The sequence below is a fragment of the Lagopus muta genome, chromosome 7 (genome assembly GCF_023343835.1).
Source record: "Lagopus muta isolate bLagMut1 chromosome 7, bLagMut1 primary, whole genome shotgun sequence".
NCBI lineage: Eukaryota > Metazoa > Chordata > Aves > Galliformes > Phasianidae > Lagopus > Lagopus muta.
Genome location: NC_064439.1, coordinates 23,586,579 through 23,599,884, shown reverse-complemented (window position 1 = coordinate 23,599,884; position 13,306 = coordinate 23,586,579). Strand labels below are relative to the sequence as shown.

Sequence of the window (13,306 nt, the reverse complement as noted above, 5' to 3'; positions counted from 1 at the left end):
CCCAAATCATTCTGCAATTCTGTGATTCTAAGTAAGGTAGTTACACTTTTCATATATGTCACAATTGATTAATCTGAAACAGAAGTCATGGAATCATAGAATCACAGAATCATAGAATGGTCACCTACTTCCAGCCCTATAGGCAGGGACACCTCCCTGCAGACCAAGTTGCTCACAGCCCCATCCAGTCTGGCCTTGAATGCCCAGGGAGGGGGCATCCACAGCCTCACTGGGCAACCTGTTCCAGTGTCTCACCATCCTCACAGTAAAGAACGTTTTCCTCATACCTAGTCTAAGGCTATCCTCTTCCAGTTTAAAACCATTTCCCCTCATCCTGTTTCTAATATGCCCTAATAAAAAGCCCCTCCCCAAATTACAGACCGTGGGGAGCCTTATAATAATTACATTATTATTTCTTAATGGAAATACTTCCTTATTAAAATAAAATCCTTTTCCTGATGAAAAGAATTGTTTTTCTTGGCAGTCAGAATCTGGAATAATGGGGTTTGTCAGTCTGCAAAAAAAAAAAAAAAAAAAAAGAAAGAAAGAAAGAAAAAAGGCATTATCTCAAAGTATTTCTTGTACAGTAAATATCCCCTATTATTCGCAAAGAAAGAGCACTCAGTGAGCTACAGGAAAATTGGGAGAACAGGGGGAAGTGTACCTGATGCTCAGAGCTTACAAGTGTACTTGAAGCTAAATAACTCACAAGCAAATCTGATTACTGAGTTCAGTAATCACTACCATGCCTAATCAGACAATGTTTTGTGCCATGATGAAGAAAAGACAGCGATCTGGGCTTTGACTTTTTCCATCTGACTGACCATTCAAATTTAGCGATACTTTGGAGCCTTCTGCCATCCTGGAAATAGCAGCACATGACTTCTCGGAAGGAGAAACGCAAGCTGGAGTTCACAAAATACAGCCCAAAAGTACTGCCTCACAGTATGCAATCCATTGGCAAGCTGGAAAAATATTTGTTTGGGTTGCTCCACCCTGAAACTGATGAACGTGCCTGTATGTGGGCTTACATTGTAATAGCCTGTCTCAAGCCGTCATAGTAACATTGGCCTGGACTTGTCATGGTTGCACTAATGGAATTTATTTCTCATTTTTCCTGCAAAACGTTAGTTATTAAATATAGATGAGAAAAACAGCTGCTTAGCTGAAAACAGTGATCTGTCACTTCTAGAATGTACAACAAATTATATATTTCCCATACCTCAGCTACCTGACACATACTTGGATTACATTTCTTCCTACCTTACAGGTCTTGCTAATATAACCTCAGTAAAATCTCAAAGCTACGCTTGGTAATCAGTTTAATTTACTGCATAAGAGCATTCAGTATTAATTACTATGTTCTCTATGGCTGTACAAAGGTAAACCAGCTTAAAAATATTCAATTATTTTTGTGCTCTTCTCCAAAGCATAGAAACAGTACCGCTGTGCTGCAATCACTGTAAAGAAATTGGAAAGAAATAAAAGTTAGCAGTTAGAGTTGTCTGCAAAGACTGGCTCTGGGCTACCACTAAAGCACTTGTGTAAAGAGAGAAAAAGAAGTCAAAAAGGGTGACCAGTTCATCACACCAGTAAAGGAAAAATGACAACACTGCCATCATGTTGAAACACAAAACATAAAAATTAACAAATCAAAGCCTACAATTTTACAATGACATCTTTAATAAAAGGTAAGAACACTTACATTAATCAGTACATCCTTTCATAGAGGAATAGGATGATTTCAATATTTGTATTAAACAGAACAAACTTTTGCACTAATCCAAAGTGACAAGGCCGTCAAGGAACCCAGGCCATTGCCCAAGACAAAAATACGAGGTAGCCAGCTTTGCACAAGCAAAATCACCAAGCCACCAGCAGGGCAGAAGAAAGAAAGAACACAGCTCTACACGCCTGATAGCAAGTGGAGAGCAGCTCTTTGGCTCTCCCTATCGGATGGAAGGGGCAACACCTTGCTTGTAGCAGATGTGTTCCAGTACATTAATGTGAAGTATAGCTCCTTTCCTGCTCTGAAGAGTTTTGTTCCATCTGATGATAATTATAAAAGTGCTTCATGAGACAAGGGGAACCTCTTGTCATTTCACTGTTGAGTCAGTGGATAAATCCAAAAGTGAGACCAATGATAAAGTGATTTTGCTTCTTTACTAAGAATTCAGTGGACATGCTGAGTAGGTAAAAGCTAGCAGGAGCACAAAATAGCAGGAAAATGAAAATGTATTATCTTGAGCAGTTCCACTTCCTTCTCAGCAAGAAAAGGGCCGCATTCTAGAATGTGGGGCTAGTTGTGGTTAATTTGATGCAATATATATTGTAGTAACAACAATGCAGACACAGTCTCTGGAAGAGAAGCTACCCATCTCTAGAGGAATTTGAAAAGCCATGATTTACATCAGCAAGCATTGGAATAGGCCTGCAAAATGGATTTAGGCTGTGGGTCCTTGGTTGTGCAGGAGGAAACATGTCTGTCTAAAACAGAGGCTACAAGGATTCTTGCTACCAGAGAAAGGTACATTTACACTCAACCCACCTATGTTTTTTCATGAAACAAATTGTATCTGATGCAGTCATCTGTAACTTTAATGCAGAATGACAAAGAGATGGAAGAGCTCCAGGAAACATCTACTGAATGGCACTCAGGACAAGTGGCCCCATCAAAAGTGACACTTTCATCCATTCAGTCACAAAGTCATATGCATGTTAGCACTATAACTCAGTAAGTAAGCTGCTAGCAGGGCCTGGGTTAAACAAGTATGTGCTACTGCCTGGGCAGCAGAAGTAGATACTTCAAAAAGAATGCAAAACAGCAAATATACCAAAATCAAAAGCCTTAAGCAAGTGAATAGGAGAAAATACAGAACCAAGACAAAATAAAAATGCTGAATTTTAACTGTTTTAGCAAGAGTTTTGTGTAATTTGAAGAGTTACGGTGAAATTCTTTATAGTGAGTTCACATGAGTTTGTTTTGCTCTGCATTGTGATGGCATTGCTGTAAGTAATACACCTACAAATGACCAACATCTTCAGACATCTATGTTGTCATCTAAGAAAAATGGCTGTGAGGAAGGGAGAAAGGAGGGCTGGACTGAATGGCAAAAGAAGGAAAGTGAGATTACAGGGGTTTCATCCTGTATGGACCCTCAATCCAGCAGTCTGTATTAGTTTTCATGCTGTGCCGTGTAAAAGAGAAAATATGGTTTAGGAATAGATGGTGAGGAGGTGGAGGCAGAAGGAAATACATTGGATACAAAACTGCCAACAACTTTTCAAATTTGAGATGAAAGAAGTTTTAAGGAGTGTGTGAGAAGCAAAAGAACTTGGCCCTTTTTATTTATCTATTTAGGATGCAATGGAATTAGCTTTTAGATAAGGAATAAAATGGATTAGATGAGGGATGTTACCTCTGAAATAAGGAGATAAAGAAGCTGCATGTTTTCATGCCTTCACACAGGTGGCTTCCAGATTTATACCAATACCTTAACTATCACAGTGCAAACAAGGCCAGCAAGGAATGGCAAATGAACAACAAAGTACTGGAGTGCCTGGTGTGCTAGCTGTTAAATGTCTTGACATTACACAGATTTTTGATAAAAAATAAAGAATGAAGTTCAGTGTTTATATCTCTGTAGCAGTTACGTCTAGAACACAGTATTCTCTCCAGTGTCTGCCTTTTCCACCAGGTATGAAACCACTGTCTGCAGTTGGGTAGGGTTGTTTCATAGCCATACCATCCAATCAGTCTGAAAAAAGATTGTGCTGTAGGTAGACAGTTTTGCTTAGCACTTGAAGAGCTCCAGCTTGCCTCATACTTGGAACAGGGAAAGAAGGTTTTAAAGAGTACATGGAAAGAGAAGGCTCACGCAATGAGGGAGTAATTAGCTTGTATGGCAGAGCTCCTCCTAGATTACTCAGAGGATGGGATAAGGGTAACAAGCAAACTCTTGAGTTGGGAAAGAGAGAGGGGAAAAGAGCACTCTCCTGCTCTGTGTTTGAGAGTCTCTTGAGTCAGCTTTGCACAACTGCAATACAAGACCATTTAGAGGTACTGAAGAAGCTCATCTGACCAGGTAACAAAATTCCTCTTACTTATTTCACTGTAAGAAAAAAGTAAGTGGATATTCAATATAGTATGAGGTAGTAGTAGCTCATGGTGCTACTACTAGCAATGCACAGTGCCATTCAGAGAAGGAAAAAGAACACAGTGCACCAAGTCTTCAGAAACAGCTGAGAGAGTGGGAGTTGAGATCAAACCTAAATTCCCCAGCACTACAGTTCGCCCATGCACGGTGTTCTGAGCAGTTTGTAAGTGCTGTGGAGAGGCCATCTAATGCTATACATAGACACATGCCTGCAAATGGGTACCACATTACTATTTTACTGTCTTTGTAAAAAGAAGAGAATGCTAGGCATAAGTTTAACCGTGATCATTTTTCACTTCCCACAACTGCAAAGCTGCCAAGTCCCTGCCAGATGCCCAAGTAAGATTTGTGGACTGCTGGAAGGAGCCTACACCAAGTAAGGGAGTTTGGGATTTGGTTTTCTTCTGGTTTTCATTTTCTCCCTCCTCCCTGGATAGTGGATGATGGCATTATCATGGATGGTGCATTTGCTAACAAGAAAATTCTTATGAATTCTAAATACAAAAACCATTGAAGTCAGAATACAGGGCACACAAGGTTGGCCTGGCGTATTGGCTGTTTGAAATTTAAAAGAACACCAGTGACAACAGAGGAAAAAAAGAAGTATAGAAAAAAAAAACAACTTCCTTATGTGGAAAGAAAAAATGTTAAATTCTGCTGTCTTGACTACTGTAAAGATTCACGTTGTGTCAAGGCACTAAATTCTACTTTTTATCAATGTAAAGATTAAGTCATCAAATTACTCTGGAGTTTTCTTTAATTCATTATGTTTAAAAACTGTGGGACATTCAGTAGTGCTGTGGATGGGTAAACAGAAGGGAGAATGTGTTTCTGACTGTATTGAACCACCCTCGTCACATGAAAAGGAAATGTCTGCATATGTCCCTGACTGCTGAGAGCATGGGATTGTCAGAAAGCTGATTTTAGAAATCTCTACTATAAAGGTAGAAGTAAGCACAACACCTGCATAGGGCTCAACTACTTTTTGGGCCAGCTTTCTGATCTCAAATAGGGAAGGGGGCAAAGGAGATGTTCTATTAAGGAAATACAGATGTATACATTACTAATTAGACTTTGAATACTACTCTGAATAAAACTGGGGTTCAGGTAAGTTAAAGGTAAGTAAAACATCCTCCAATGGATAGTGTGTATCTCATGCAACTATCAACCATGAGAGAGGAAACATTGTACATCCTGTCTATTGATCATTATAAGTCACTTGAGGATCACGAAGTAATCGCACTCCAATATAAACAAATTTACACTGTTTTCCACCGTATTTATTTGTACATGGTGCTTATCCTTTTGCTGTCTGATCTATGGCCTGGAAACCAACATTAGTAGGAATTTCAGGGATGCAGAATCTCAAGGCTGGGGACCAAACTTTTCTTTCCTGACTTCTTTCTTTAAGCCTTTGCTCTTTCAACCCACATTACTGCAAGAAGGAATGATTTCAGCTACTTTGCACATCAAGAAGATCGACTGCTTACCTAACTTCACTCTTTTCCCTTCCTCCTCAGACTGTCCTGGTAGATATAAGCCATTTCATTCAGAACTCAGTGGAAAATCACTGAGCTTTGTTTAATTTATAGCCTTCTCCATCTCATTTTTAGTGAGTACAAGCATGAAATAAGAAAAAAGCAAAGCTTAAACTTGAAATCAGATACCCAACCATCTGCTCTTAATAGAGTTACAGAGATACACACTATTTCTCAGATTAACACTGCCTGTAATACCTTGTACAACAGAACATATGATGACCCATGATACATACCAGCCATCCTTGTAGTTAGATACTGTAATCCTGGAAATCTTGAGTTTTATCATGACTTTCATTTCAGCAAAAAGTCAATAATAAGGTCCTCATGGATGCAACACCAGAAAGAAAAATAAGAACTTTGTACAGAAGGAATCAGAAAGTTTGCAAGGAGATAAATCAGTAGGGGTGTGATGATCAGGCCACATAGGTGGGGAAGTTCATGACATTTTGTTGTAGGAATGAGTCATGAATTCTTCACTAACTGATTCATCTGTAGCACATGAAATTTTAAAGAGGACACATACAGAACAGTCTGTTTCACGTGGAAGGCTCAAAATCGAAGAAAACAAGAGAAGAAAAATGTATATTAAAAAAGAGAATTAAGTTTTTAAAATTAGTATGGTAATCTTGGGTTTGATCAAGAAAACATCAGCTTAACTTTTCATCTTTTGAGAGCAGACAATAACTAATCACAGAACAGACACTTTTTTAAAGTAATTGTTGCAGACTACACTGATTTAAAATGTTCTTAAATTGGAAACTGTTTCACATCTCATGCATTTCTGGTGGCTCTTCACTGCTTTTAGAGAAGTGAATTAGTTTTGTATGCATTTATTTAAGACAGCTTATTTAGATGTAATGGATTCTCTTATGGCCAGTCTGTGCAAACTGAAATGTACAAAGTAACCAAGTAACAGAAGATAATATTTTCTTAAACATTCAGAAGTCTGAAACATTGGGCTATGTTATAATTACTTCTATAAGGAGATATTCAATACACTTTTCAAAATGATTTTGTATATTTAATCAGTAGCTAGCAGTAGGAAATTACAGAGCTGGTGCTAATTTTCAAGTCATTGAAATCACAGAATATCCCAAGTTGGAAAGGACCTACAAGGATAATCGAGTCCAACTCCACACAGGACCACCCAAAAATCACACCATATAGCTGAGAGCATTGTCCAGATGTTCCTTGAATTTATCTATGCTGTAGCATAAATAAAGGAAGAAGAGGATTCGCTAACTTCTTCTGATGAACAGGAAACCAAATGTTTACCTCTTCTAAGGAAAGCAAAGCCAGCGTTTTCAGCTTTCTGTAGAAACACTGGTGAATGTTTTAAATTGATCAATTTAAGATGACTTGGAGGAGTCATAGTGGAAACTGTTGTAACTGATGAAGATATGTTTAAAGTTGAAGTACTGTGAAGCAAAGAACCTTGGAGAGCTTTTTGGACTGAAAACATGAAAAGCTTCACTCGTCAACTTAATCTACATGGATTCACCAAAATACAACGTAACTGCAAAAGATCTCCTCCGGTTTCTGAATTTCCAGCAGAAGAAGCATTTGCTGCTCACAGAAAGGTATGCCAGTTGCTCCACACACAAACCAACTCGCAACATTCTGGGAGGGGGGATGAAGATTCCAAAAAAATAAGCCTTCGTAGTAGAGGAGATGAAGATGACAGTAGATGCTCTGATCTCCGTTTCTTTCTTCTGTTTCCAGGTATTTTAGAGGTAGCATTGCTGAATAGTAGAAATATGGATGAAACAGATTTAGCTTATAGCCAAATTTGAACCCAAGGAATGAAAGATAAATAAATCAGGATATGAAGAATCTATTTATTTCAATACATTTGCAACATATCTTTTTTTTTTAGTTAGCCTAAGCTCTAGGATTAAGCTGACCAATAGACCCTTTTGATATCCTTGTTTGTCTTTAGCAATTAAAAATCTTCCTGTATCTTGCTGTCTTTCAGTCCCAAATGGATAGGAACTAATTCTTCTCCTTTGCATCTTTTAGTTATTCTTTTAATATCACTCAAGAGAGATGAGCCACAACTGCTCAAACACTGCCAGAGAAGAGCTGCCCTGAAGAGATGAGAGGTGGCTGCCCCTGCCCTGCATGGAGACCTGAATGAGAGCCACCTGAGGAGCAGCCCAGGTGCCCAGCCCAAGTGGGGAGCAGATGCTGGGCAAGACAGGAGCCTGATGGCAATAGAAAAGGAGGGAAGGGCAGAGACAGTGGTACCCACGGGCCCCTCACCACACAACTGCATGAAAAACATTGCTGCCCATGCTGGCTCTGCTCCAGCCCTGCCAGACCCACCCTGTTGCAGCAGCACAGAGGGAGATGTGTCATCCATGGCCCCCTCTCTGCTGCCACCATGCAGCAGACCTCAGCTGCCACTTCTGCTCCTCCATCTCACACAGCACCCACTTCTACAGCTGGCCCACCACAGCACCCACAAGCAGCAGAGCGACAGGCTCCTTGGGCCCTCCTTCCTCCATTCCCTGCAAAGGCCATGCTGAAAGCAGCCACACTGATGGAACCTGCCCCAGTTGCAGCTCTCACAGGGCACATGCAGAGGATGGAGCAGCACCCTACTGCAGGGCCCAGTGCAGACGATGAAAACGGCAGTACCAATTACAGGTTCATAAGTTGAAAGGTCACAGACAGATCTGGAAAGATGTTTAAATAATAAACCTTGCCCATTCTCAGGTCCTTTTACTTATTTATCTATTTGCTTATTTAATACTTCTGGAAATGAAATGTTTGAATAGTGAACCTTTCCAGTTGTCAAGTCTGTATTCTGTCATGAAGTCCACACCAGAACCCAAAGTGAAATTTTCACTCTTCTCAAACTTACTGAATGGAAATGGATACAGACCAAAATCAGGATTTCTGCCACAGGTCCATGTCCACACAGATGCCAAAGTGTGCCAAAATCACCATTAAAAAAAAAAAAAAAGTATAACCTGTTTCACAATAGATAAGTATAGGAACTCTCCCTTTCCCCTGCTACCTTTTAGCTGAGAAAACCACTGCTCACAGTAAACACACAGGGAATACTAACTACTAAGCACCTCCTCTGGCATCATCCTATCCCAACACACACAACAAGGTTACAAAGAACAGAGGAGCATGAGAAAGAGTCTGCACTTCCCACATCCCACATCAGGATGCCATGATTATATATAGAAAAGAAGGAGGAGGTAATCTCTGTGGCCCTTAAGCAAAGAATCTACAGCTTTGCCTGCCCAAACAAGGGGCAGCTAAGCTTTCAGTATTGTTCTTTTCTCTTTACCCATGCACACAGAACAGGGTTAGGTACATAGAGCCACTGCAGGAAAAGCAGACAAGAAGGGGAAGCCTGCAGAACTTTTTTCTCTGGGCCTTTGTTTTGAGAGGTCGAGGAAGTCTAACACCATGGTACGAGTCCCCCACAACACAGCCACAGAATCAGTCTGCCTCGTGCCTGAGTGGGAGTGCTGATGGGAACGTTCGAAAAGAGCACAGTATAAATCTCCAGCAGACAGCTGTGTAAGACACAGCCATGTTACCAAGGACAAAAATGCAACCCTACTTATTAGACTAGATCCTCTTCCAGCCACGTCAGTCACTTGAGTCATTCTGCAACAGCTTAACTAGCGGATCACCAGGGCATCTGCTCAGCTCCTGTGAGCCCAACTCCTCTGTGACAGAAACTGAACACAGGACAGCCTTTAATTTCAGTGAAATCAGGAACAGATCAGAGCTGGGGAATGTGATGCTTCCAACATACTGAATCACATTTGTTTCACAGGCGCTGCTTTTCCTTGATCCTGAAAAAATTTCTTGCCCATTGCTTTAGGATCTTCTGGTCTGAGACTCCTTTCTTTCCGTAAAAAAAGGGACTTCAGGAAGTTTAACTCAGTAAGTGGTACAGTAAGATGAGGACCTGATGCTTTTCCAAACACAGACGGTATCATTTGATGCTTATGGAGTTAAAATAATCCTGGACTATGTCATACACGTTACAAGATCTACCAAAGACAGCAAAAAGAAATAAAACTGTTTAAACAGCAGCTGGAGTGATGACAGATCCGTTGTAATCCTTCAGCTGTTTCCCACAATTTTAAAAGTTTGAGTCAAACTGTATCAACACTAAAACCACTCATTTTCCCCTCTTATCTCACCTTACTTACCTTTTTAAAGTTTATATTTCATAGATTTAATAACTTCCACAAGTAGGGACATGTTGTGTGAAAGACTCCTTAATGCTCGTGAAGCAATTTCTTGCCAAATTCTCTGATGGCCATCTCAAAGGTTTCTGTGGAGTATAATATATCTGGCATGCATCATTGGAAGAGACAACATATCACATTTATTGCATTATCTAAACAAACAATAGAAATATTATTGTTTTACACAAGATGACATAAACAAGTACGCAAGACTTCTGTATGGGAACTGTTAATCACAACCTGAACCCCTGATTGAATACCTGAGGCAAGCAGCGAGTCAGCCGTGGGAGCACAGGTGAAGGCAATTCAGTGGTGCTACTGGAAAGGGTGCAGCCTGGCTGCACCTCTCCTAGAACCCATTTAAATGCTGACTGCCACTGAGGAAAGATCTCTTTCTGGAGACTGTGCTCCTTGTGGACTTTACTGCAAGCTTATGATACTGCTGTGCATTTGTATTTGTTTTGATTATCTTTCCATCGTGATAATCTTCCTCAGCCTAACCTTTGTACACCTACTGATTGTACAACTTCTCTGATAGACCTGTCTGGCTCATTGCAATAATTCTGCTTTAGTATTTCTACCGTTCACTGGGAATCTGACTTTCTTATTTAAAATAACCACTGTAAGTCTTGCAGCTAAAAACTTGCCACAGACATCAGACACGAATGTCACAGTGACAAGCTGCTTCTAAATGACTCTCGCAAGGCTCTGCACAGCCCTTTCTTTAACCTAGCCTACATTTCAAAAGCCCCTGAAAGCTTTTCATCTCGTAAGGAAGTTCAAATAGTAAAACATATTAAAACAAATATGATTGACAATCAAGTGTCGTATCAGAGAGCAAGCAAATAGAAAACAGATTTTTAGTGATTATAAAATTTGTTGATGCTTGTAATTCTTCAAAGACTTTTAGATTCTGGTTTACCTGCTGAGAATTCATCCCTTCCTTGGATGGATAAGAAACAAAATACATATCTGATAGTTCTGCCTTCCACTGAGATACAACACTTCACAAAAGAGCAAGTTCTGTATTAGTATTCATTTATCAACATTTTCAGCAATGAAGAGAGCTGCATTGTTAACTCTGACTCGTGCTGTATCAAAATAGGATGCATTCCAGCAGTGAGGCATATCATGTGCAATGTAAGAACGATAAAGCCATGCATTAATAAGCCAGATCTGCACAAGTACATCTGTCATAGAAGTTCTCTGGGTGAAAAGGATGTCCTGGTACTTTGGCGAAAGGTTTCCTAGAGCTTCTACATTTTTGTAACAAACAGTGGGAGCTCAGGGTCAGTGTAAAGAACACCATAGCACATAGCCACAGTTACTAGAGAAGAACAGTGTATAGTTCAGATGTGATTTCAGACCACCTTAGTTAGCAGCACATTAATCTGCACGAAATGTTTATTTCAGTGAGCACGACAGGGGCTCAAAAAAAAAATGAGTGTCTCATGCAGGTCTGCAGATTAGTCTAATTAAAATGAATTAACCAACCTCAAGGTTGAATTTAAGTACAATCTTCTCACGAAGACACGATCACTTCCTTGGAGCACTGCCCACATTTGTCACGGTTGGACATTTTGTTCAGAGCAGACATAACATTTTTATAATATGCAGCGTGTAGGATAAAGCCGCAGCAGTTTGTCACGGGTGGGCTGATCCTCGCCCACTTGAGTTAGACAGGTTTCAGAGGACTTGTGAGAACAGCAGAGAGCTCCTCTCGTGATTAATAAGTACACAGCATTGTTTGATCTCCCAGGAAACAGTGCTGCTTGATTTGGGCACGCTGTGATGAAATGTCAGCTGTATCAGCCCTGTCCTTTGTTCCTCTATCTATCTTCTATCAGATGTTAAGGAGACACCACTATTTCTCCTGGTTTTATATGATTATTTTTGCATTGTTTCTCAGTGCACCACCCAGACCTTCAAGATAAGGAGCAGTTCTGATATCTTAAAAAAAAAGTTCTCAAGACTTATGATTCATCAGTGGCAACAGTCTTTGGTTTCTCCTGCAATAATCATTATGCCTAAGAGTGAGCGATCAGCAATTAAGGGATCTAGCTCAGAGAACAGGAGGGAACACAGCATTAAGTAGCCTACCAATACTAGTGTCTGTTGGCTCCTTATCACTCTGCATCCATGACCAAAAAACCACATGCCTGTTTACAGGCTGTCAGAAAAGGAAGCAGCTTCTTTCCCAGCATCGCTTCAGTTGGGTCAGCTGGTCAACCCACACCAAGAGTCTGATATCCTCTGCTCCTGGCAGCTGGGCCCTACTATGGGGCTCACAGCAGATGTAAGAACCGGGCAAATGCTTGTTCCAGTCTAGGACTCAGAGAATAAACTCTGTTAGATGTGAAAAACAGGGAAATACACTTCATTTGTGCTAACCTTCGATCATCAGACCTGTACAGAGCAATAATTCAACATGGAAAGGAGTTAAAATATAAAATGCAGTACTAGAACTCAAAAATGAAATTAGCAGTATGTTGCACTTTTAAACTGTACCTCCTCTTGCCCGAAAGGTCTCTTTGTATGTTTAAGGGTGCCCAAATGAAGCAACACAAAGTCACAGCATAACAATTCCACCAGGTCCACGCCTTCCTTACCTGCACTTCATCTGCCACCTCACCCTGCTCCTGTATCTGCCGTTCCTTGATATTGCTAGTAATACAATTGGGTTTTTATCTCATAAGCCCATTAAAATGCTGCTTTAATACAGAAAAATTCTCTCTACACTTTTTTAAGGCAAATGGGTTGTTTTATTTTAGCTCCACCCACAAGCTGAGAAAAAAAACACATTTTTTGTCCCAAATTCAAATGCAGTAATTGCCTTCAGTGTTTAAAACATATTAATTACTGGTAACAGAAATGGGATTTCTTAATTTAAACACTGGATTAAATCATTAATCACATCTATGTCTGATCCAATATACGAAGCAGAAACAACAATAGTAATTCTCCCTCAGGATCTACCATTTCAACTAGCTGGAAAAAATATGTTTTTTTTCCAAACAATGTAATAATGTTTTATGTATGTACTTCTCTTTTTTTAATCTCTCTTTATGTTTATGAAATAGAAATCAAATCATTACACAAAACTGCATATTAAGTATTCAGGCCCTAAAATAACAGAAAATGACAGGATGGAAAAGAATATGAAAATGAATTTAAGAGAAAACATTTTTTAAAATGTATCTTGTCATTTAGTCTCTTATAATTCAAGTTTTGAATTATGTTACATTAAAACTCCATAGTATTAGTCAAATAGGTCTCTGAAAGGAATACAGTTCTGGTCTATATGTAAGCACTGATGAACAATGTGAATTTTGCTACAGGTTTTGTGATTCCTTTTCCTTTTTGAGAACATCTTCCATAACAGGTA

General features: G+C 39.7%; 1 long non-coding RNA gene across 3 annotated transcripts in view; it reads right to left on the bottom strand.

Annotated features, from left to right (window-relative positions):
- Window positions 1-608: 608 nt before the first annotated feature.
- LOC125695647 (uncharacterized) overlaps window positions 609-13,306 on the bottom strand; it is a 31,300-nt gene continuing 18,602 nt past the window's right edge. For all 3 annotated transcript variants that reach the window (XR_007378031.1, XR_007378032.1, XR_007378033.1), the window contains exons 3-4: window positions 9,883-10,007; window positions 609-7,440 (exon numbers count right to left, since the gene is read on the bottom strand). This is a non-coding gene — a long non-coding RNA (uncharacterized LOC125695647). The remainder of the gene's footprint in view (window positions 7,441-9,882; window positions 10,008-13,306) is intronic.